Genomic DNA, 24,961 nt, shown 5'->3' with positions numbered 1-24,961 from the left:
GCAGCAGTAATCATGTCTGTGTATATTTAAAGCTTGAGCAACAGCCTGATTGCTCAAAAAGAGAATGATAGCACCATCTAGTGCCCTTTTTTATAATTTTATAAAATAATAAAAATTCAATGAAACTGATTTCAAAGGGTCATAATTAAACGCTTCCAGGATCTTATCATCATTGGATTTCTAAAATGCTATTCTGGTCAAATATAGTATTTACTGGGGAATTAGAATAAGTTTTTGCCTTTAAAATAAAGGCTGGATTCTTAGTTATGAAACATGGACATTGTTAGAAATCCCAGCATAAAATCGTAGTCATTTTATTGCTTTAGTGATTTTTTTAAAAAAGAGTTTATGTATAACAGTTTATATATTTCTATATTTTCCCCAAATACTTTCACGCATTTATTAGATAAACCTTAAAGGGTTGTACGTATACTGCACCCTGCACCACGTATACTGATGTGCAATTTATCCAGGACAAGTATTTTCACAGTCCATAGTTAATGAAAGAAGTGGTAAATCATCTAACAGTCTTTGTAAAGGCTGGTAAAATCTGAGTTTGTGCTTTTTGCTGGCTGGCTTCCAGAAGTTTGTTTGAAAAATTCAAGTAATGTGGCATCTGTTAATTATGTACACAGGTCAGCATGCAAATGAAAAAAATCACTTTTTCAGATCTATACCAAACCATCTTCCCATTTTATAGGACACTAGATAGCTTTTGGTAAAGCCTTAAAAGATGAATAGGCACATTCATGACAATGAATGAGAAGATTCATATAGCTGTATTTTGTAAATTTGAGCTTCAATGGAGCACTTGACAAGGTAAATGAGAGCTGAAGAGTGGGTTTTGAAGATTGCGTGTGTAGGCTTGCGTCTTCTAAGCAGGAGACAAAACCTCTTGCAGGTTGACACTGATGGGGGCTGGATGAATTACTAGAAAAACAAGCATAAACTCTTAAAATGGATCTTAGAGAAGCATATGTATGGATAGTTGATAGACTGATCAAGAGATAAGGAGGAACAAGGTAAACAACACATCTAGTCCCTAGGTCTGCTCTGTTTCCAGTATTGGTCCAATTTTGAAGTCAACCTACGTGTTTCCTATTGGGGATGACTGAAATTAATGGGAGCTTTGCCTATGAAAGGACTTCAAGATCAGTCCTTTCAATGCCAATGGGATGTCTGCATATGAAATGTCTGCAGAGCTGAGTCATAGATGTGTATGCAGCTCTTGCCATGGGCTTGTCTACACTAGAGTTTTTACCATAGTTAACTCACTGTGGGTTATCTTCAGGTCACTAACACGTTTGACAAGACAAAGCTGAATTTAAACAATTTATTAACGCTAATTTTAAAATTATATAATCCATAGGTTAAGAAAAGAGTCTCTGTACATCTGGGTATGGTGCTTAAATTAGCCAAAAGTACAAACACTGGTTTAAAAGTAATACAATACATATAGTACACAATCAGCAATAACCTAAATATGATTAATAAATTTAATGATACAATTTAGATATTAGCATCCAAATATTCAGGTACATCACTCATAAAAAGTTATATTTGCTTTCCACAACCAACTCTCTGTAAACCAACGAGTGAAGATTGTCCCTTAGTAATTGAGAATTTAGGATAGGTTGACCTGTTAGAAAATCCATCAGGGAAGTGTTTCAGTTACTTTCCCGACTGTGCTTACTACTTAAATATTTGTTCCAAGATAAAAAATGTCTGTGGTTGACACTAGCCAAAGCACATAGGGTGAGCTCCTGACCTCACTCCGCCTGCTTCAGCCCCTTTTTGCCACACAGAAGAGCCAGAGTGGTGTCAAAGGGCCATAAAAGCCCCCTTTCTGCTTGGTGAAGGCACCCTGCTCTGGATGACAGCTGCAATAAGGCTGCCTTCTGAGACAGTCTCAAGCCCTGGCAGATGGGTCAAGCAGCTCAGGCTGGATGAAGGAAGGGCTCATCAAGGACAAGACCACAGCACTGCAGAGATTCTGGGCAGCACGGCAGCCGATAAGGCTGCCCAAGGAGGCTGCCACAACTTAAACAGCTGTCTGCAGTATACCAGGGGCCTCTCCAGGATCAGCAGAGTACAAAGCTGGCTTAAAGGCACCTTAGCCCTCCTGCCCCCTCTCTCTGCCCCCCCGCCCTTCCCGCCCCGGGCTGCCATTCCTCTGGGCTATAAGTTCTGTGCTGTGTCTTTTACAGGCTCAGCACAGAATCTCACCCAGAATCTTCAAAGCCTGTTCTTCAGCTCTTATTTAACTTATCAAGTGCTTCACTGAAGTACAGATTTACTTAAAACACCCCTACTGTTATTAATGTTTCATTCCTGTTTGGGATCTTGACACATTCTTTTTTCAAGGCCTTACCAAAAGCTGCCAAGCTTCCTACAAAAGGAAAAGATGGTTTGGTGTAAATCTGGGAAAAGGATTTTCATTCTCCACTTGAATACTTTCGTCTAAGGTATTTAGATAACTATGGTCAGAGATGAGTCCAAGCCACCAAATTTAGGAGTATTTGGATCCAGGTTTTTGGCTCAATCCACTATAAAGTTAGAAGACACTTACAAAATTCACATTCAGATCTGGGTATGGATTTCAAATACCCCAAAAGGGTGCGGGCCTGGCTTTTTGGTTCAAGCCTCCTTCCATATGATGCCTCATGAGGAAGACTTCTCTCACCATCTTCTTTTTGCAGCCAGAATGAATTCTCCACCAATGCTGGTTTTGTTCCATGCGCCTGTGTCCAAAACTTGTTTTAAACTGCGTTTCCGAGAGTCAATTCAACATCACAGGAGAACACCCAATTTTAAAAGGCTACAGAAATGCCATGAAAACAACCTTTGAGACAAATGATGCTAAAGAACTCATATTGACCTTAGACAACTGGGCTGACTTCATGATAAAATTTATGTTGCCACTAGTGTGAAATACAGAACCACTCGATGGATGCTCCTGATGTTGCTTTCTCTGCAAATCATCAAAACTTTTTGATATCTTCTACTTCAACAAGGGCCGTAGGCATACTTTATCTTAATAGGTATGCCTTCTCATACTCGAACTTCTAGTAGTTGGAAAAGCCAGACAAATTCCAATTAGAAATAAGGCACACATTTTTAACAGCTGATTATCCACTGCAACAAAATACCAGAGGACGGGGTAGATTCTCCACAGTGCTTAATTTGTAATGAAAAAGCTGCCAGGGCTCGAGCAACTAGGTGCTGGGGCTCAAGCAATTTTTTTACTTTCATAAGTAATATGGCAAGCCCAGCGGTGTCAGGCCTATGAACTGCCAAATTTAGAGGTGCCGGGGCTCTAGGGTGACCAGACATCCCGATAAAATCAGGACTGTCCCGATTTTTAGGTCTTTGTCCCACGTCCCAACCAATTTTATATTTGCTTCAGCAACTCTGGCCGCTTTTCTTTCTTTCTTTTTTTTTTGCTTCCCCCATGTGTCCCAATATTTTCTTCATTTCATCTGGTCACCCTACGGGGCTCAGCCCTGGCAAACCCTGGCACAAATTAAGCACTGATTCGCCAGCTCCTGAAGTCTTTGTATCCAGACTAGATGCTTTGCAGGAAGATATGTTTTAGCCAAACACATGTTATTGGGCTCAATACAGGGGTATCTGGATGAAATTCTATACCGCCTGTGGGTCAGAATAGAGGATCCCTTCTGGCCTTAAATCTTTGAATGCTCTCTGACTCTGGAACAATTGAAATAGCTGATAGGGCAATGCCAGTAAACACATTTGAAACATATGGAAGCACAGACTCATCAACAGCCACTGCACAACAGTCCCCAAATTGCTTGTATAACACCACATCCCTCATTCTCTGGACTGGCTTATCCAGTATTGCCAACTCCAAATGTTAAAAATCATGAATCAGTCCCTCATCTTCCTTCTCCCCCACCCCAAATCACCATAGTTTTAAAAAAAATAATCCATGTTGAGTTGTTTTTATTTGCCCTTTGGGCTTTGAGCCTTCAGAGTGCACCTGGGTCACATGTTCAAGCTTCTGCACAATCATGAGGGCAAGAAACATCCTCTTTTTAAAAATGAAAGCTGGGATTCTCACCCCAATGAAACGGCCTCTAAGAGCTGGAGCTTTAAGTCAAACATCAAATATCCTGAAACTCATTGGCAGTGTGGCTTGCCTGATGCCAAAACTACAAGTCATGGCATGGTTGACTCATGGAATCTCTTTACATTCACTTTAGTTTTCACCTTCCCCTCAGTGGTTGCCAGAGCCTTTATCAAGGTGGATCCTGTGGATGGCTTTCTGTGTCTGATGATTAGCCTGGAGAAATGCTGGTATGTTACCAATGAATACTAATGAACCCAAACACTGATTTTATCTATTGCCGCTGGACTTCACTGAAAAGATTGCATGTGTCCATACTTAAAGTTCTTGTGGAGAAATCAGCATATTTTCCATGTCTGCTCTTAATCCACTTAATCTAGCTATTTTAGGGTTTTCTACCATGCCTGTCACTGTAATGTCTTAATATCAGACACTGTTATTCCATAAATTATGCATGCTAGTTGGGATTGAGATGGCTCTGGTGGAACAGAGTAAACCGGTGAAATAAAATGTCAACAAATGCAATACCCTTTGTTAAATTCAGATGAGAAGAAATTAATTCTATAAAAGGGGACTCTTAAAATAGCTTGGCACCAAGCTGTAACAAGAGACAGCCTTTCACTGGTGGAGAAGGATGACAGAATGACAGTCTGCCCTTATGGAACTCAGCCTGGAAAAAGTGAGGGCTTTTCCACCATGATGGTCATTTTAATATCATTTATTTAAAAAAAAAAAAAAAGCAATAAACAGGGACCTTGCTTCAAAAGTTCCAGGGGTCTTCAGTAATAAAACCAAGCCAATTCACGATCAGCCAAAAAGATTATTTTATTCCTATTTGTGCAGATATGATCTGTAGAAAAACACACCTCTAGGACTAATAATAAATAATAACGCTATTCATACATTTGCACTGGTTACAAGATGTCAATTTCCCCATAATTGAAAGGAACAGAAAAGGGTATACAAATAGTAGCCTGTGGTGAATAAGTATTGCCCAGTGCTTTGGGTTGAAGAGATTTCTTATGGGCACATGTATGTTATGAAAGAAAAGTGTTTTAGCATCCAAAGGACCCTGGAATAATTCTCCTGAATCTTTGCACAGAGCCTTATTCAGAGTGGCTGAAAGTGCCTGTTATTTAAACACAAAGGTGTTTCAAATGGGAAATGATTTCCAGGAGACCAAGACACCTTAACCACCCATGTGACATGTCTTTAGGCAGACAAACAGGCAAGGAATCCAAGCAGATACTTCCATGGCTGTTATTCAGATCTCAGGGCTACAATTGAGGCCAGGTCTACACTACACACCTATAATCGGTATACTTACGAAAAATCCACACCTCTGAGAGACATAGTTATACTGACCTAACCCCCGCGTGCGCCCTGCCCCCGTGCAGACAGCGCGGTGTTGATGGGAGAGTTTCTCCCGTTTACATAGCTGCCGCCCCTTGGGGGTGTGGATTAACTACCTGACAGAAGAATTTCTCCCGTTGGTGTAGTAGTATCTTCACTAAAGCCCTACAACAGTGCAGCTGCATCGGTGCCACCCCAAGCAGCCGCCCCCGAATTGCCGCCGAGCCCAGAAGAGCGTCGGAGCTCCCACCCAAAAGCCGCCGCCGCAGGAAGAGCAGCGGAGCGGCCGCCGAATTCCCGCCGCGGGACACGGACTGCTGCCCCATTCTCAATGCCGCCTCAATGCTTGGAAAGCTGGTGCCTGGAGCCGGCCCTGGCTGTAGCGCTGTATGTGAAGACAAGCCCTTAATTCGATCGGACTAGGAGGAAGAGAGACAGTGATCAGGTTCCCGATTGCGATCATGCGAGTTGTAGAATAAAGGTTCTGGACCCACCTTTGCTATTTCAGTCTATTTTTTACGATTGGGTATGGGCGGAAGCAGAAGAGGGGCGTTGTGCCTGAGGACACAAGAAACTGCATTTGAGTTCAGCTCTGTGGAGCTTGAAAGTGTCCACTAAAAGATATCACTTCCCCCTACCTTGTCTCTCTCATGTGTTTACAGTCACACATGTGCTTAAGTGTCTTCTTGATTCAGGGCCTTCATTAGCAAAGGTATTACTCAACTGTGCAAGAGTGGCCAGTTTAAGTAGCTCATTCATCACAGCAAGCATCTATTTTTGGAGTCAGGTACTGCAAATTATCCCCCCCCCCCATGTCAGTCCCTGTAGTCTGTGATGAACAATGTTTATTCTATGCGTTGGGGAGGGGGGAAGCTCTGATAAATCTATTAAGTTGTTTTCCCATTGTAGCAAAAATAACAGCAGGAGACAAAATCACTGGGCAAATGAGCTCACCTCAAGCTGCCCATAACTGTAATTGTTTATGCTTTGTTCCAGAGTATATCGATAGCATGGTTTCAACTTGCGTAATTTGGGATAAGAGCTGGGTGGGGTGACAGTTAAGACGTTTTAAGGAAGTCTGGGGAGAGAGTCTGCCCGAGGAGATGTTTTTCAAACAGAACAGCCTCTTTTCCAGTCAAATGCAGTCACATTTCTGACTTCATACCTTAGTTTCTACTAGGAGGGGGGCAGTGAATGACTGTAAAACAGAGCTGAGGTTTTTTTTTTTAGTGAAGTAAAGTATAGGGAGAGCATTATGGATAGTGGATGTACACAGCAAATGGCAAAATCACCATTTCTTTACTTTTCTCCTTTTTCTTTTCATAAGGCTGTAACGATCACTTTCCAAGCTGAGGCTTGAATAGCATTGAAGAATTCAGGAATTCTAATTCTCTGGCACATGCGCCATCTAGTGTTCATTCACTGTGAAATGCAGACTTGTCAAGACCTAGAGAGCCAAATTCATCTTTGAGACAACTCCATTAAATGGAGTTACACTGTGCATGAGATTGTCCTCGGTTATCAGACAACCTCCACCTCTATCAATACAGATGAACTAATATAGCAAATAAGGCGCCAGCTCGCTAGTTAGTTAGAGGGGCAGTAGGAGCTCAAAGAAAAGAAGTACTTGTGGCACCTTAGAGACTAACCAGTATTTTCAGGCCTGAAGTCCTGTGCAAATACCCCAGTTTTAGCTACTCCTCTGAAACACTCTTATGGTCTGAGCACTTGTCTGGGTTAGACGCTGTTGTCTTCCTTGTTCACTGATTTTGCCATAGGCTGCCATTTCCTTTCTGTGTCACTGAACCAATTGATTTTTCAGTGAGTTTGTTTGCCTTGTCTGACAGGACTTTCTTGTTGAATTTTTTCAGGACCTTGACAGAAATCATATCTGGTGTTGGGAGATAGGGCTTCTTCTGATTTCTTCTCTTTGTTTGTTAAATTACAACATTAAGGATAACACAAACAGGCAACCAGCAGGCTTTTGAGATCAATTCCACAAACATTCAGATAGCTTGCCAGAAGCCAACACAATATAATTCACACAATTTCTAAAAGACAGCCAGCGTGCTGAGTGAATTTAAGCCAATTGTTAATGGCTTAGCTGCCATTGTCTGTGTGGGGAGATTGTTCCTCACAGAGTAAGAGAGGAGAGGAGAGAATGGAAGAAAAATAGACAACAATTTGAGATACAGAAAAGAAATAAAAACAACCAAGGGAAGGCAGGAAATAAAGAAAGAACAGCTAATTAAATAGAATGGCAACACCTTCAAAAAGAAAGTATTAAGCCAGCAAGTTGATATATAGTAGCACTCAGCATTACTAGTGGAAATGGAAACATATCTAGGAAGCCATCCAATAGCAACTAATATGAACAGGGTCAGTCTTTTCTCCCTGTGTTGCTTTATTTTTTTCTAACACTCATATGTTTTCCCCTGATGGACAAGGACATAGGAGAGAGAGTGTCCTCTTAATTGAGGATATTTTTTTCTCATGTGCCTAACTGATTTAGGAGCCTAATTCCTATTTTTGAAAGTTAGGTTGGCATGCAGGAACCTAAAGGCTTGTGTACACAAACATTTAGTTAAGGGCCTATCAAAGAGACTGCATTTCAGATGTAAGGATAAGCAGAAAGTGAAGGACCAGTGAAAGGTTCACTGATGGCCGGCTCTTTACCCAGGCTGTGTGGCTGCACAAGGACTTATGGGGGAATTAAACCCAGTGCTCAAACACAGCCCTATATTCAGGTCCCCAAGATAAGTGGGTTTGCACTCCTGCTACTCACCCCTCTCCCTGTATAGATAGGTGGGCGGGTTGGCCCCTCTGCCTTCATTTATCTTTCCATCTTTCCATCTAGTTAACCTCCTCCTGACAAATCATCGCTCTACTTCTGTGCTCTCTCTCTCTTTCCCCACCCTGTTTCTGTCTTGTTGTCAAAGGGTGCACCTGTCCTGTAGCACCCCCTTCTAGCCAGCATAGCTCTGCTGAAGCCTGCATCAGTTCCCCTTAAAAAGTCCACACAGTCCGTATATTCAAAGCATTCCCCGTCTGGGATCCAGTTTATTAAGTCCTGCACAAAGACTTTCCAGATAGAACTCATACCTACAAAGTCTTCATTCCTGTTTCAATGGGGCCCAGCCCCTCCTTTCTGAGGGTCTGTCTCTCCTTCTAAGTTTACTTCTTTCACCCCAGTCCCACAGCCCCTCCTCCCTAAAGGTCTATCTGCCCTTATCTTCTGTCAGCCTAGCTGCATCTACACTGGGGTTTTTGCCAGCATAATGATGTTCACAGAATGTGTGGGTTTTGTCACACCCCTAAGCAACAAAGCTGTGCCAACAAAGCTTTGTAGTATAGACCTGCCTTTGCAGCACACTGAGGAGCCATAACAAGGTGTAAGAATGTGTAAGTTAGAACAGGGTGAGGGCTACTTTAACTGACACTTCCTTTACATTTTCATGCTAATTGCTTTTCTTGCAGCATTCCCCTCTTCTGACTCCTTGTGTGAGCAACAGCAGCTCAGATGCCCCAGGCTAGTCTACATTACACAGGCTTTGCCAATACAACAGAACCGATCTAGCCCGCTAGTGGAGATGCACCTTCTACTGGCAAAAGGAGTTCCGTTGCCGGTAAAGTTAAACCACCTTCCCAAATTGGCAAAAAGACCCTTTTGCTGATAGAAAGAAAAGGAGTACTCGTGGCACCTGAGAGACTAAGGTGCCACGAGTACTCCTTTTCTTTTTGTGAATACAGACTAACACGGCTGCTACTCTGAAACCTTTTGCTGATGTAAGCTGGATCTACACAGGGGCTTTTGCACGGCTGCTACTCTGAAACCCGCATAGCTGTGTCAGTCAGAGATGTGGGGTTTTTCCATACTGGGGCCCGGACGAGCTTTGTAGTGCAGACCTAGCCACCCATATTCTTAGGTGAGGTGTAAGTTCCACATTAGTGATTAGATGTGACTATAACTATCGCCTCTGAATTTGGCTCACTAAGGGCAGAGGGAGTCTAAGGGCTTGTCTACATGGGGAAATTTATTGACAGAACTATATCAGTATAATTATACCACCATAACTATGCTGATATAACTCCTCATGTTGATATTCCATTTCTGGATTTAGAATGCCTTCTTTTTTTTTGGTTTCGTTTATGTCTCTTTGGAAGTGGTTTAAGCTAATCCCCCCAAAAAGGCACTCAAAATCCCCTAAGGGAGCATCTACATGGTGAGTTATACCAGCATAGCTATAGCAGTATAATTATACTGGTGTAGTTCTGCTGGTAAATTTTCCGAGACAGACAAGCCTAAACTGGTGGAGGAGGCTGGGTGGACATTCTTACATCAGTTTAAAACTGGTTTATAACAGTTTATCTTGAGTTGATTGGAAACTGGCTTTGCAGGGGAAAAAAGGTGAGCCTGGAGAAAACAGGGGGGAGGGATAGCTCAGTGGTTTGAGCATTGGCCTGCTAAACCCAGGGTTGTCAGTTCAATCCTTGAGGGGGCCATTTAGGGATCTGGGGCAAAAATTGGGGATTGGCCCTGCTTTGAGCAGGGGGTTGGACTAGATGATCTCCTGAGGTCCCTTCCAACCCTGATATTCTATGATTTAGCAGATGACATCAGTTTTATGAAGATATGCAGCAAAAGAGAGATAATCTTACAAATTCTGCAAGCAAATAGGTCTTATTATCAATAAATCAAAGAAGAAAGTTATGAAAATTAATTTACCTACCAATGATTTTATCTACGTGGAAAGTGAAGCCTTGAAAACTGTTAATAAGTTACTTTTCTGGGTAGCATCATTGTTGGATGTAAAGGCCAGCATAGGTAAAGCAAGTGCTGTATTTTAAAAACAATATAGTATGGATGTCCAATGTGATAAGCAAAACCAGTAAGATCTTAAGATCTTTAGAAGCAACAACCTGAGCATCCTCCTCTGTAGAGCACAGTCCTGGAAAATTAATATGTCCATCCACCACAAATTGAACAGCTGTCAATGCAGGGGTCTGTGTAGAATATTCCAGGTAAATGGCCTGCTAAAATAAGTAATGAAGAGGGCTGTACATCTATTTACAAAGAAGTACAGAAGAAGTGAGGGGCATAACTGGGACATCTTTTAAGAATAATAGGCTTCCTGAATAAGCATTTATTTAGTGACCCCAGGGCAAGATATTGGAGAGGCCAACCTCCTTAGCACACTAGTGCATACACCAAAGCACAATAATGGCTGAAGCAGAGTAATTACATCTGAATATAAAGGACTTGGAACAACAAGCCCAGGAGAGGGCTGATAGGTACCATTTGACTTCTGCCTGATGCATCTGATGACATGGGAAGAATGATGGTGGTGATGATGATTAGGAACTGGTTTAAGATAAACCATTTTAGCATAACCAGTACAAATCCCTGTGTAGGCATTCTGATTTTGGTTTAAGAGTGACTTCTTTTGGTTTAACTAAATCAGTTTTAAGCTCTGTCTACTTGAGAGAGTTATACCAGTTTAATTTAAGGTGTGATGTTAAACAGATTTAGATGAACTTGTGCAAAAGGTTGTGTGGACATTTATTTTGGTTTAAGGCCTGGTTGGCACTTTAAACATATATCAGCATAGCTATGACAGTCAGAGGTGTGAAACCCCTCATTCCCCCCCCCCCCAAAGACAGAGCTATGCCAACCAAACCCTCAGCATAATAGATACAACTGTGCCCACAGAAAACGGCTTCTGTCAGCACAGCTTCTGTCGGTCGGTGGGGTAGGGTGGGGTGTTCCTATGCTGGCAGAACTCTTTCTGTCAGCATACACTGCATCTATAGTGTAGACATAGCCTAAGTCAATTAGGAATTAGTTTAAACTAAACTCAAATAAGCCAAAATGAGTGTCTATGCCAGGATTGCAGCCATTTAATTAAATCTGTTTCAGAACCATATAGACAAGGCCTAATTAAGTTGCCGCAAACTTGTGGATAAGCAAAGCCTTGAACATTAAGGGTAGAATTTTCTATGCCGTGGAATATGTACAGATGTTCACTCTGTTCCGTGGTAACATCCTGTTAAGTACAGAGATCTGATGATTATATTACTGTATAATGTTTCTCTAAACAAACAGTGTTGTAATGACTATAGTTTTTTTTTGTTTCTGATATTTACATGGCCAGGATTTGTAAACCTGATAAAACCTCCTAAATAAATGAACAGTTAGAGAAAAGAAGAGAGCGAGAAAGAAAAATAGACTTTTCAAAAGAGTTGTATGGCCAATTATTTCTAAAGGGAACTGGGTACCCATGTTCCTCAGGCAGCTTTGAAATTGCCACCTTTAGGGTGTTGGAAGAAGGTGTAAGTGGCAACAACTAGACTTACTCTCCAGACTAGTGATAGTCCCCTTTGAATGTGGCCCTCAGCGCTCAAAATGAGTTCTACCCTAGTGTTGTGTGTTTGCTTTATGGCCTATCCTTTCTTATCAGTTCAACCCAGACCCTTAGATGCAAAAGGCAGCCAAACTCAGCAGGCGCACAGATTCTTCTCACTATCACATGAGGCTTTCTCTTTTAGATTGTAAGCTCTTGGGGGCAAGGACTGCCACTGAGTATACATTTGCACCATTCCTGGCATGGCACTACTGCGATGTAAATGTTAAACTATAATAATGACAGTTCTGTCAATAAATTGGCTATTCTGTCTGCAGTGTCATCACTCACTGTTTTACAAGTGCAACTTAAAGGAACCTTCTGATGCCAGGTTCCAGGTTTGTTCCTTTATATATGACCCTCCTCAGTGATACTGCACTTTCACGAACTAGTCGGCTCATCTGTTTTGCTGGAGCCAGACTGCATTTGTCTCTGCTGTGTGACAGTACGTGAATCACTTGCATGCTCAAGTCTGTGAATCAGGAGCAACACAGCTTCCCTTGAATTTGGAATAAGGTGACTCCTTTTCTCATACACATACTCCATCACCCCTTGTTTACAAAAAAAAGTCCTCACCCTCTTAGTCCGTTCATGTTGGCTAGCAAGCAGAAGAGTCTGCGAGATCAGAGTCTCTCTTTTCCTATTATGCCCAATAGGTACATCCACTGCATATACTGTCTTATGATTTGTGTGTTGCTGGGAAAACAGACATTACCAGATCAATATAGCAGTACCTCTCAAGATCCTACTGAGCCAAGAATTCCTTGATATTGAATAGGATTCCTTATCAAAGCTTTCCATGGTTTTAAAACTTACATTCAAACAAGTTGGTAGGTAGATGCTTAGTTTAAAAAAAAATGCACTAGAGAAACAAGTCAGTCATGAAGAATGAATACAGCATGTCAGAGACATATTTAAAACTAAAGTGACAAAGCAGTATATTGCGGGGAACAATCCTCTGTTATTTTCATGTTATTATTATTAATGTTGTGGTACTGTGTGGGAGCCCCAGTCGTGCAATGGGAGTCCATTGTGGTACATGCTGTACAATCATATAACAAAAGAGATGGCCCCTGCCCCAAAGACCTTATAATCTAAGTAAAGGATGATGAAGACAACCTACTAGGTCTTTTTCATCTCTAATTTCACCAAGCCAAGTCCTGAAGGCCTTAATACTGAATTTCTGAAATTGATGGGAATTTTGCCTGAGTAAAGACTTCAGTAAAGACTTTTTATTCTATGATCTACCCCCAGTAGCATTGTATAAAGGTAAAACCTCAGTAGTTGCTGCATCAGTACACTATATGGGGAAAATTAAGATAAGAAAACAGGAATCAAAGCAAAACTATTTCCCCCTGTTTATTTTCCCCCCTACTGTTACTCACACCTTCTTGTCAACTGATGGAAATGGGCCATCCTGATTATCACTACAAAAGGTTTTTTTTCTCCTGCTGATAATAGCTCATCTTAACTGATCACTCTCATTATAGTGGATACGGCAACACTCATTTTTCATGTTCTCTGTGTGTGTATATATATATATATATCTTCCTACTGTATTGTCCACTGCATGCATCTGATGAAGTGGGTTTTAGTCCATGAAAGCTTAGGCTCAAATAAATTTGTTAGTCTCTAAGGTGCCACAAGTCCTCCTCGTTCTTTTTGCTGATAAAGACTAACACGGCTGTTACTCTGAAATCTGTTCTATTTAGGTTCTTATACTGCTCCCATCACCAATGTAGCTGAGTGCCTTCCAGTAGTGCCTTAAGTGATGTGTCTAACATCTGTCGTCTGTGGATCATTCTCTCTTGCATCCTCTCCAAGGAGATTTGTGTGTGCAGTGGAGAGTTTTGGTTTCGTAGGGTTTTGTCTGGGGATTAAAAAAAATGTACACGCGGCAGTGTGTTTATATTGGAAAAGGCAGGTTGAAAAACTGCACCTTGCGCTTGGCATAGAAAGTGGGGAGATTTGGGATGGGCCTTAGTTCCTGGGAAAGTTTGTTCAACAGCTTCATAGGGAATGTCTACGCTGCAAAAAAAAAAAAAATCCAGCCGCAGCGAGTCTCAGAGCCAGCGTCTGCAGACCTGGCTTCACGCTAGGGTGTGTGGAGATGTTCCCGCGCAGGAAACCCATCCTCCCCTCCCCCAGTTTGAGCTTCTCCAAGTGGCACAGTCCATAGCGCAAGGCCGGTGCGTCCGAGTCGGAAGATTCTGAGACTTGCTGCCGCCGGGTCCTTTTTTGCAATGTAGACACACACATACTGCTCCCCACCCCCCCAACCCACACACTCTGTTTCCTCCACAGGTGAGCTTTACCCTGATGGTAAAATTAATGAAACTAGTACTGGTGTGGAACCACAGTAATGTAAGAATAAAGCCAGGCCTACAGTAGAAACTTTTGCCAGCATAGCAATCTTGTTAATGGTGTGATTTTTTTTTTTTTTTTTTAACATTTCTAGACAAGCATGAGCTCTAGTGTAGATACAATTATACTAGCATAAAAGGGCTTTTGCTGGTCGAGCTTTTTTCATGTGGGGAACAGGCATAAGCTATGCTGACAAAAGCACCGTTGGTGGCCAAACAGGAATGCAAAGCAGCGTCCTCCTTACATGGACTTTCAGATGCATCGTGCCTGAACTAAAAAGAAAAGCTCCATGTACACAACTGACTGACAGCTATAGCGTCTCTCTGTATGTTGACTTCATGAAAGTGTTCGCTCAATGTATTCCAAGCAGTGGAATCAAGTTTGGATTCGCAGTTATTTGTGCACTAGAAACCAATGGTAATCGAATGTAAGTTTCAGTATAAAAGGTCTAGCTGGCAGCCTGGTGTCATTTGCTGTGGTTTGAGACTCCTAGGTCCTAACTGATGGGGCAGAGGAAAGGGAAAACGTGGTGGCATGTTGCAGGTAAAGCGATGAGCAGGAGGCCAGTGTTCCCTCTAATTTTTTACATCCATGTGTGGAATGAATTTTGTTATGTTAAGTTACAAAATTCATGTGGTGGGGGTGGGGCCGAGGGGTTTGGCGTGTGGGAGGGGGCCCAGGGCTGGGGCAGAGTATTGGGTGTGGGGGAAGGGGTGAGGGCTCTGGCTGGGAGGGTGCGGGCTCTGAGGTGGGGCTGGGAATGAGAGGTTCAAGGTGCAGGAGGGGGCTCAGGACTGTGGCAGAGGGTTGGGTGCAGGGGGTGAGGGCTCCAGCTAGGGATGAAGGCTCTGGAGTGGGGCCGGGCACGAGGGGTTTGGGATGCGGGAGGGGGCTCAGGGCTGAGGCAGAGGGTTGGAGTATGGGGGGGGTGCGGGCTCTGGGGAGGGGCCAGGGATGAGGGGTTCAAGATGCAGGAGGGGGCTCAGGCCTGGTGCAGAGGGTTGGGGTACAGGGGGGGGTGCAGGCTCTGGGGTGGGGCCGGGGATGAGAGGTTTGGGGTGCAGGCTGCCCTGGATTTGTGGTGGGGAGAGAGGACTCCCCCCAGCACTCTCTCACCGCAGCAGCTTGGGGCCAGAGTAAAGGTGCCTCTCCTCAGCTGCGGGACTGGGATGGGCTGAGGGAGGGGCTCCTTTACCCGGCATCTGCTGTGGGCCTGGGCAGGGCCGGGCCAGGGGAGGGGCTTCTCTCCCTGGCCGTGGCAAGTCTGGGACGGGGATGGGGACGGGGGGTGCCTCTCCCCCCGCCGCGGCAAGTCTGTGCCAGGGCCGGCGGGAAGGGGCACCTCTCACCACTGCGGCAGGTCCATGCTGGGGGAGAGGCATCTCCCATGCACAGCCGTGAGCCCCTGCGCGGGGCTTTATAGGCCGTTGCGCAGCCGCACAACTTAGAGGGATCTTAGGGCAGGACCCCCTTTTTTTGTTCTGGGTTGTACAGCACCCAGCACAACGTGGTCCTGGTCCATGACTAGGGCCCCTAGGCACTATGCTAATACAACTAATAAATAAATAACAATATTAATAGGAGCAATGCATTGCCTAAAGGGTTTCCCTATGAGCTGGAACACATAATAGTTCCTTCCCATAAAAATAAATGATCACCCTAGTATAACCTTCATACAGTTACTGCACTGGGTTACATGACATGCTGGAAATCATTCTGCAGATGACCATTCCTTTCGATTTTTTGCCTACATTCTTTCTAATGACAGTTCTCCATTGAAGGCCAATATTTTATTATAAAGAGGGTTCAATTTATTAAAGAGGGTTAAATTTCTTTTCAACTAATCATTGGCCAAGTCTACTACCCACTTACCTAAAAAAATGAGGGCCAAATTCATTGGCCGGAAGCCTTTTGTTTTCACTATTGCTTGATTAGTCATTTCTGTCTGGAAAAATCATCCAAACTATCTTCCCCTTCGCCCACATACAGAAAGAAGTGAGCATATTGTAATCTGCTTTGCATAACATGCATCTCTGAGACACTCTTAATAAGCAGACATTAGACACACTGACTTAAAAGATGCAATATGGCATTTGTTGTTGCCTATTTACTGCAAGCGCCAATTCAGCCCTACTGATCAGCAGTCACCTCAGTGGAGGCCCAAACCTGGTCTCATTGAAGCCCATTTGCTGTGGACTTCACTGGGACCAAGATTTGACCTTGAATGATCTAAGCTTCCAGCTGTATGGTTGTGGGGCTGTGTTTGTTTGTACTGGGGAGGGGTGGGGGGTGGGGCTCACTACAAAAGTTCAAGGGAATTCAAATAAATCTGTGTATCCAAAACATTTTTCTCTTTTCCTGATTCAGCAAACTCTGTGAAAACATTCTAGTTTCTATTTATGAACATATCTCCAGAGGCTATTGTTGCTGCTTCTTGGTTTCTTAAAATTACTCCTGAGAGCATTCTAAGGAGGGGAGGGCACTATAATCTTAACCGAGAGAGGAATTGTTTATAATATGCCAGATTTACAAACATGATGAAAACAGATTAGTCGATCTCCTGAGGACAGAGAAAAATGGTCTGAAAAATCAGCTCTGAAAAGATTTTTCATTTACATGACAAATATCCAGTTTTAGGGTGACCAGATGTCCCAATGTTATAGGGACAGTCCTGATATTTGGGGCTTTTTCTTATATAGGCACCTATTACCCACCACCCCCATCCCGATTTTTCACACTTGCTATTTGGTCACCCTATCCAATATGCACTAGAATAAGCCAATCTCTCTGCTGAAGAAGGAAGGTTTCTTTCCCATTGTTGGATCATATTAAAGAAGTTCTCTATTAAAATCACAAATGAGTTTGATTCCCCATCGTTTAAATTCCAGGGTATTACTAATTAAGAGGTCGCTTGGTTTTTGGTACTGTTTCTCTCCCTCTATGTGTGAAACTTGCAAGCTGCTAATTGTGTTAGTACATTCTAAGACAGAGTCTGTTCTCAAAGCAATTCTTTGTAACAACAACTACTCACACAGAGAGAGACTCAAAGCAATACTCTGTAACAACAGAAACAGCATCCAGAGACTCCCCGCCCTTTTGTTGTATTCATCTCACTTTTTTAACAATTGTGATTAAAATAGAGATAGAGGATGTATGTGGATGGATGCTTGGTGTGGATAATAACTGAATGATCAGGGAGGTGCCAGCCTAAGAATCCAGTGTCCATCGGCTGAAGAAGGCGTCAAGTGGAAATAACCAGAGGACCCCCGGAGGACAGACTGGAATCCACCCAACAGCCTGAAGAATGGGAGAACCAAAGAACAAGATAACATCTGGCAGCATTTGTGCTGGAAATGGCCCACCTGATGATCACTTTAGATAAGCTATTACCAGCAGGACAGTGGGGTGGGAGGAGGTATTTTTTCATATTCTCTGTGTATAAATAAAGTCTGCTGCAGTTTCCACGGCATGCATCCGATGAAGTGAGCTGTAGCTCACGAAAGCTCATGCTCAAATAAATTGGTTAGTCTCTAAGGTGCCACAAGTACTCCTTTTCTTTTTGCATCTGGCAGCATGGAACTATCAGGAATGTGCCATCTGCTGAGTGATTCAGCAACAGCATGATGAAGCAATTCCAATAGACTGGCACAGGAAGAAATTCCTATAAAAATGGACTCTGGAAAGTGAGAACTTTGGGGTCTGATTCTGCAAACCAACTTCCAGGAGCACCAGATGAGCATCTGACAAGGCCCTGCTTCCTCCTCATGTCCTGGCCAGTGGCTTGGCATGAGCAACTCTAAGGCTGGTAACTATGATAACAACCTTGCAGAACCTGTGTGTGTGTGCGCGTGTGTATGAATGAATGTGTGAATAAATATGAAATGGAATGGAATGTTATAGCTATAACTAACTGCTTACTATGATTCTTTCTATATTCACAATAAATGTGGCATTTTGCCTTTTCCCCTTTAATAAGATCCTGCTGGTTTTTATTTTATTGGTATAACACCATGAGTGTGAATTAATATAGTTTAATAATCTTAAAAATGCCTATTTCCTGCATTATTCAGAAAGACCCTGATCCAACATACATTGAAGGCAGTGGAAAACCCATTGACTTCAAATGTGTATTGGCTGATATTGCAAAATTATGGTGATGCATAAACATACTAAAGAGCACATGTAAAATAATATCTCTAGTATAATATAGCAGTATCATTGCAATCATTGCACTGCCATTAAGGAGTCTGGAATTCCACAGCACTCATGCACACAGCTAAAATTATCACAAACAATTTTACCTATATACAAGAGAAAGAATTTTTAATATGCCTGACCTGATTTGGGTTTGCTTTTAAAATATGATGGTGAGTGGACAAAGGAAGCATGGTTGAGTGGGCAAATCAGAGGTCCAGAAGTGAGGAGGAATGCCCCAGATTGTATGTGATTTGCATCTCAGTTTCCTGTCAGTAAATGATAATACCTGCTTGACAGGTGTCTTTTGGAATTCAAATTTGCACAGTGCTTTGAGATGCATAGGTGGGAGAGGCCAGAGATTACTAAGCATTAGAAGATAAGTTACTGACCCCCACTCCCTGGCAGAAGCGCTGAGCTGGTGGAATGGGGCAAGCCCACATGCCCCAACCCCACTCCCTAGCAGGAGTGCCAGGCGGGCAGAGCGGGCAAGCCCATGTACCCCAACCCCGCTAAACCCCTGCCTCAACCAAGCTTCACAGTCATCATTGGTGAGTACAGCATTACATTGTTTGTTTAAAATTATTTAAAATTTATATTGTATATGTATATAATGTCTTTTGTCTGGTGAAAAAAATTTCCCTGAAACCTCACCCCCCTATTTACATTAATTCTTATGGGGAAACTGGATTCACTTAACATCGTTTCGCTTAAAGTTGCATTTTTCAGGAACACAACTACAACGTTAAGTGAGGAGTTACTACACATTCATATAGCCTCCCCAGGTGAAAAAAATTTCCCTGAAACCTAACCCCCCTATTTACATTAATTCTTATGGGGAAACTGGATTCACTTAACATAGTTTCGCTTAAAGTTGCATTTTTCAGGAACACAACTACAACGTTAAGTGAGGAGTTACTACACATTCATATAGCCTCCCCAACTTAGATTGCTCTCTTCAGGGAGCCCAGAACCGTAAGCCACGATATAACCTCTCAGCCTCAGCAAGAGAGTTCTGCTGGAGTTTAAACTGTGTGACAGTTCCCTGACATACCAATCTGTCTGCCTAACCAGCAAACGCCTCGATACTCTGCCAGTCTAAACCTTGCCTTGCAGGTAACATTCAGTGAACCCCAGTTCCTGAGTTCCCCAGATGCATCTACCTCTCTGCAGCATTCAGTCCCTCTCCCTGGACACTCACAGCAATTAACCAAGTCTGTTGTCTCCAAAGAGACAGAAAACACACCAAGCAACAGGGCTGAGGATGCATATAACAGCACTGAGGTGGTTTACAGTAAAACTGAAAATAAGTCTATTAATAAAAAACACCGATTTAAATGATACTAAGCAGAAGAAAAACAGCCAGGTCTGGTTACAAACAAAACAAAAATAACATACTTTCTAATGGCTAAATAACTTTAGCAAGCTACAATCTTGGCCTGATTAGCCTTCTCACTCCCACCAAATTTGCAGTGTCTCCAGCCTCTCAGACAGGAGGATCCACCCTTCATAGACACAGAGGGCGCTTTCCCCTTGGTCCCTTAAGTGTTGGATAACTAAGGGGTTCTTTCCTCTTCTTTTCATAGTCCAGTAAACCAGCATTCTTTTGACATGTACACCCCAGACCGAGTTCTTCTTCCCCATGGGTGTGCAGATGCCATGCTGTCTTCCTCATCCACTGGTCAACTTGCTTTTTTCATTGTCTTAATGACTTTGTTCACATTATATGTAAATGTACTTTCATTGTTCTTTGCTTGTAATCCAGCCTTGGAGCCAGATAAATCCATATTCTTGGACAGGGTTGTTTATCAACTGCCACCAAAACATAGGTTAAGAACATATTTCCAGCCCATACATACATCACACAATGATATTCATGACCAGCGTGTCACCAGTTTTACATGATACCTTACAAGACACTGGCTAGATATTCTGACAATAGTGTGTTCGGTGTACCTTTTGCCAGCTGATATAAAGGGACTCTCAGGGTCACAGTGACCACCAAAATCATTTCATGTAAGTCAACAAACAGCCAACAGAGTATAACTTTTGGTTACTACCAGCCAGGTCTGGATTCAAACCAATGATGCAGAAGTGAAAATCTCTATTTTCCATTGCAAGTTACCCCAGAATGCAGTCTCCCAGTGTGGTACTTTAAGGGTCTCATTGACTCCCACTTGACTCCTGAAGTCAATAATAGGCCCTAACGTAACCAAACATAGGAATAAGTCAATAGCCATTAACCTTATAAAGAGCCCTATATTTGCCTGAATAATAAAATAGTTTCCTCTTATTTACTAGACTGATTCACGCAAGATGAAACTATCCTCTCTAAGATAGTGAATGGGGCCCAATGAGAAAAGGGAGCTCCTATTCGCAGACACTTCTGCATGGGTTTTATCATTGGCCCACAGTGTGGAAACAGCTGGTATGTTTTGAATGTTTAATACCTACCACTGAAAACTGAGAACATTTTCAGTTTGGAAAAGAGAATTCAGCAGTCAAAATGCAACTCAGGGAAAGCGACAGTTGAAATTTACTACCCATGGTGCATGCCGCATCTACGTACTTAATAATAATAACAGCTGTAAGACAATCAACCAGGGATCTAAATGAATGCTTGTCTTCTCAACCAAATGTAGGAACATGATTATTTTGAGTCAGTAGCAATACAGACTCTAGTGAGAAGAATATTTCAAATCATGTAATACATCTTCAGGGTTTGTTTGGTTTTTTCCCCCCATGTAATAATATTTTAAAGAAGTCACTCAAACTAAGACTTCTGACACAAAACGCCAGATTAGAGCCCCAAAACAGCAAATCTCTGTGTGCTTAAACTGTTCAAGCAGTGCTTTAATTTTAATTCACATTTGAGAAAGGTTCCTAGCAGATGGAGAAAGTAAGGACCCTATTCATGAAACCTTTGGCGATTTGCCACAAAAATGGCACATTTATTGAGCACAGAGAAAAAATGTGGAATGTGCCTTTTCCACATCAGGAATGCATTTATCCAATTCATAAATCCTTTCCCCTCTCCCCACATCATTCACTAAAATTAAGTAGTTTTGTAGTTTTAAAATTTGTAGTTTGCCACTGGGATTGGGTGGGGCAGGGGGGAGAGGAGAGAAGAGAATGCTTCTCAAAGGGACAAGACCCAAAAAGAGGGAGACTTCAATGTGCTTATTAAACACACACACACACACACACACACACAACAGTATCACATGGATGTTAGGGCAAAACTGGAGACTGCCCAGACCAATTACAGACCACAGGAGCCATAACGAAGCTAACAAGGATGCGAATAACCCATTATCCTAGCAGTCTGCCAATATATTAAAGTATGTTAGAGCAAATGATTCTAAAAAAAGGGCATAAAAGTAATTAGTACAAGATTTTAAAATGTATTATGATCATTTTCTTATATTACAATAGCAGTCCCAGTCAAGCTTGGAGCCCCACTGTACAAGGTGCTGTACATAAAGTAACAGGTACTCCTTGCCCCAAAGAACTTACAGTCTAAACAGACAGGCAAAGGGTGGGAGAAAGGGAGGATTATTATCAATTTGTACAGATGGGGAACCGGGACACACAGAGATTAAGTAACTTTCCCAAGATTGTACAGGAACTCTGTGGCAGAGCTGCAAACTGAAGTGAGATCACCTGAGTCCCAGTCTAGTGCCTTAACCATGAGAACATAAATTATATAAGCTAAACACAGGGCAGGGAGCAAAGAAAATATAGTGGAGAAAAACCAATGAAGTGGGATGCATAAAGCTGTGGGCTTATTCTGCATTCCTGGCTTCTGAATGAAGAAAATGCAGTAAGCTCAAACAAGGCTTGACTTACTGTATGCATGATTGGCCAAATCCTGAAGTCCATTGTCAGTCAAACCCCTAATGAAACTGTGCCTGTGTGGAAAGCAGGGAGGAAAATGCAACTCCTGGCGGCCGGAGTCAGGAACATAGAGGAGTCACCATTGGAAGAATTTGGAATAGCTTGGACTTTTGTTCCTATTTCAGAAAATGGGCAGACCATCCAGGAGACACTGGTGGACATTTCAGTGGCATTTTTTGGCCTACACCTGGAGGAGGAGGAGGACGCTACAGACATGGCAGACTTGAACTGGCTGATGCTGCGCATGACTCTCGGTGTAGCCGCTGATGCCCCTCACAAAGCCTGGCACTTCTGCAGTAGCCACAAGCACAGAGTGATGGAATCCCATCATCTTGTAGGCCTGGGATGACAAGCCGTTGTTCCAGAACTTTCGCATGAAAAAGAATACCACATTTCTGGAGCTTTGTGAGCAGCTTGCCCCAACCTCCAGCATCATGACACATCAATGAGGCTGGCCTTCCTGGTCCAGAAGCAGGTTGCTATAACCACCTGGAAGCTGGCTACCCCAGACTACTACAGGTCAGTTGCTAACCAGTTTGGTGTTGGAAAGTCAACTGTGGGAAAAGCGGGGGCAGAAGTTTCTGAGGCAAGCAGGCGTGTGAGTTACTCAAAGACAGTAGGCATAACCAATAGCCCTGAAGTAATTGCTGGTTTTGAGAATGGGTTTTCCAGACCATGCCAAGGCCATTGATGGGACTCATGTTCATAGTTTGCCTCCCTCAAGGAGCACATGAGTTCATAAACTGCAAAAGATACTACTCTATTGTTATGCAGGCCCTTGTGGTCCATAATCACTGACCTGTGGATGCCAACATGGGCTGTATTGGAACAGTTCCTGATGCCGGAGTTTTCTGCTGATCGGGAGTCTACCTTCATTGTCATGCCAAGACACTATTCTCATCAAATGACATTGTCATAAATAGAGTATCAGTCCCCACTATTATTCTAGGGGAACCTACCTACCTCCTTTTTGCTTGGCTTATGAAACTGTATCCTGATCTCAGAGACCCTGGCAAAAGAAGGATTTATTACACTCTCCGTAGGCATAGAATAGTCATTGAATTTCCATTTGGCAGACTGAAAACCCGCTGGTGCTGCTTACAGACCTGTTTGGATTCCAGTGGCATCCATGACGTCCGCATTATTATGGCTAGCTGTGCTCTTCCCAATCTTTGTGAAGCCAAAGAGGAGCCATTTGCCGCTGAATGGACCTCTGACAGTAATATGGCAGACTCAGTACACTCAGCCAGAAAATGTCCCACCACAGCTGGAGCAGGATGCCTCCAGGCCACAGAACCCAGGGATGCTTTGTGCTCCCACATCATGGACTTCCATGGGCCCAGGGAAGAGGGAGACTAACATGTTTATGGATGTGTTTGTACAACAATAACAACAGTAAATGAAGTACTGTCACTGTACACCATGAATGGCACCCACCCCAGAGCCCGCCCTCAGCTGGAGGCCCCTGCCCCAACCCGGAGCCCCCTCCTGCACCCTGAACTCCTCATTTCTGGCACCACCCCAGAGCCCACACCCCCAGTCGGGGCCCTTACCTCCCTCCCGCACCCCAACCCCCACTTTTGTGAGCATTTATGGCCCACCATACAATTTCCATACCCAGATGTGGCCCTCAGGCCAAAAAGTTTGCCCACCCCTGGTCTTGAACCAACCTGAGAGTGATGCTGCTACAGGAGGTGCCAAAGGATTCAGAAGGAAAGGAAGACATTAGTCTTGTTCATCTAAAGAGCCTATACAGCCTGGTTGCCAACTCTTTTACTCTGCAACGCAAGGGTTTTTTTTTTTTTATTTTTATTTTTTTTAAATGAGTAAGAAAGGGGAAATCGCTAGTAGGGAAAAGGCTAATTAGCAATAAATAAGCATAGCCTTCAGGTGGTTAGTCTGGGTCATAAATGGAGAGTTTAAAATTATCTGTCTAGTTTTTGAGAGCAATTCTAACAAGAATGAGTAAAAATAGTCTACTTGAAACAGCTATGTTAGCTATTATTATATGACATGATTATCTCTGATTGCTTCAGTGTTGAAATGGAAAAGACTCACTAATGTTTATCATTTTTATTACTGGTTTGTTTATGGTGGCACTCACTAGATGAGAGGCGCTTTCCAGCCACTCATGATGAGACAGTCCCTTCCCCAAGGTGCTCACGGCCTCGGGACTGACAGAGATTAGGGGAAAGGGCAGAACACATATGGCTTTTTTATACAGGGCAAGTAGAAGAGGGTCTTCAAAAGAGACTTAGTTGTGGCCAGGGCCGAGTGCAGGCTGTGTGGAAGAAGACTGGATGTGATTCCATGAGAAACTGATAAACTAGGAAGCATGTTTGGGAATGGGGAGAGGCAACATGAAGCTTGACAAAGAGGAAGGGACACAGGTTTGAATGTGGTGACAGGATAGTAACATTTGTTGCTCTAGTGGATGGGGCACCGGTTTGAAGAAGGAAGCGACATGAATCAATGGGCAAGGAAGGCAGCTTTAGCTGCTGCACTGATTTCTGATTATTAATCATTTTCCCCTTCCTGTGCATCATCTTTATTCTGTCATACTAATAGACTGTCCATCTGACAGGAATGCTCCTGCATCCAGGCCATTAAACTATGTCTAAGGCTTGGACAAATGGGTACTACTGGTCATCAAACACTGGCACCA

The sequence above is a fragment of the Lepidochelys kempii genome, chromosome 8 (assembly GCF_965140265.1).
Source record: "Lepidochelys kempii isolate rLepKem1 chromosome 8, rLepKem1.hap2, whole genome shotgun sequence".
NCBI lineage: Eukaryota > Metazoa > Chordata > Testudines > Cheloniidae > Lepidochelys > Lepidochelys kempii.
The sequence above is the reverse complement of the archived record's forward strand: the minus strand, read 5'-3'. Positions refer to the sequence as shown.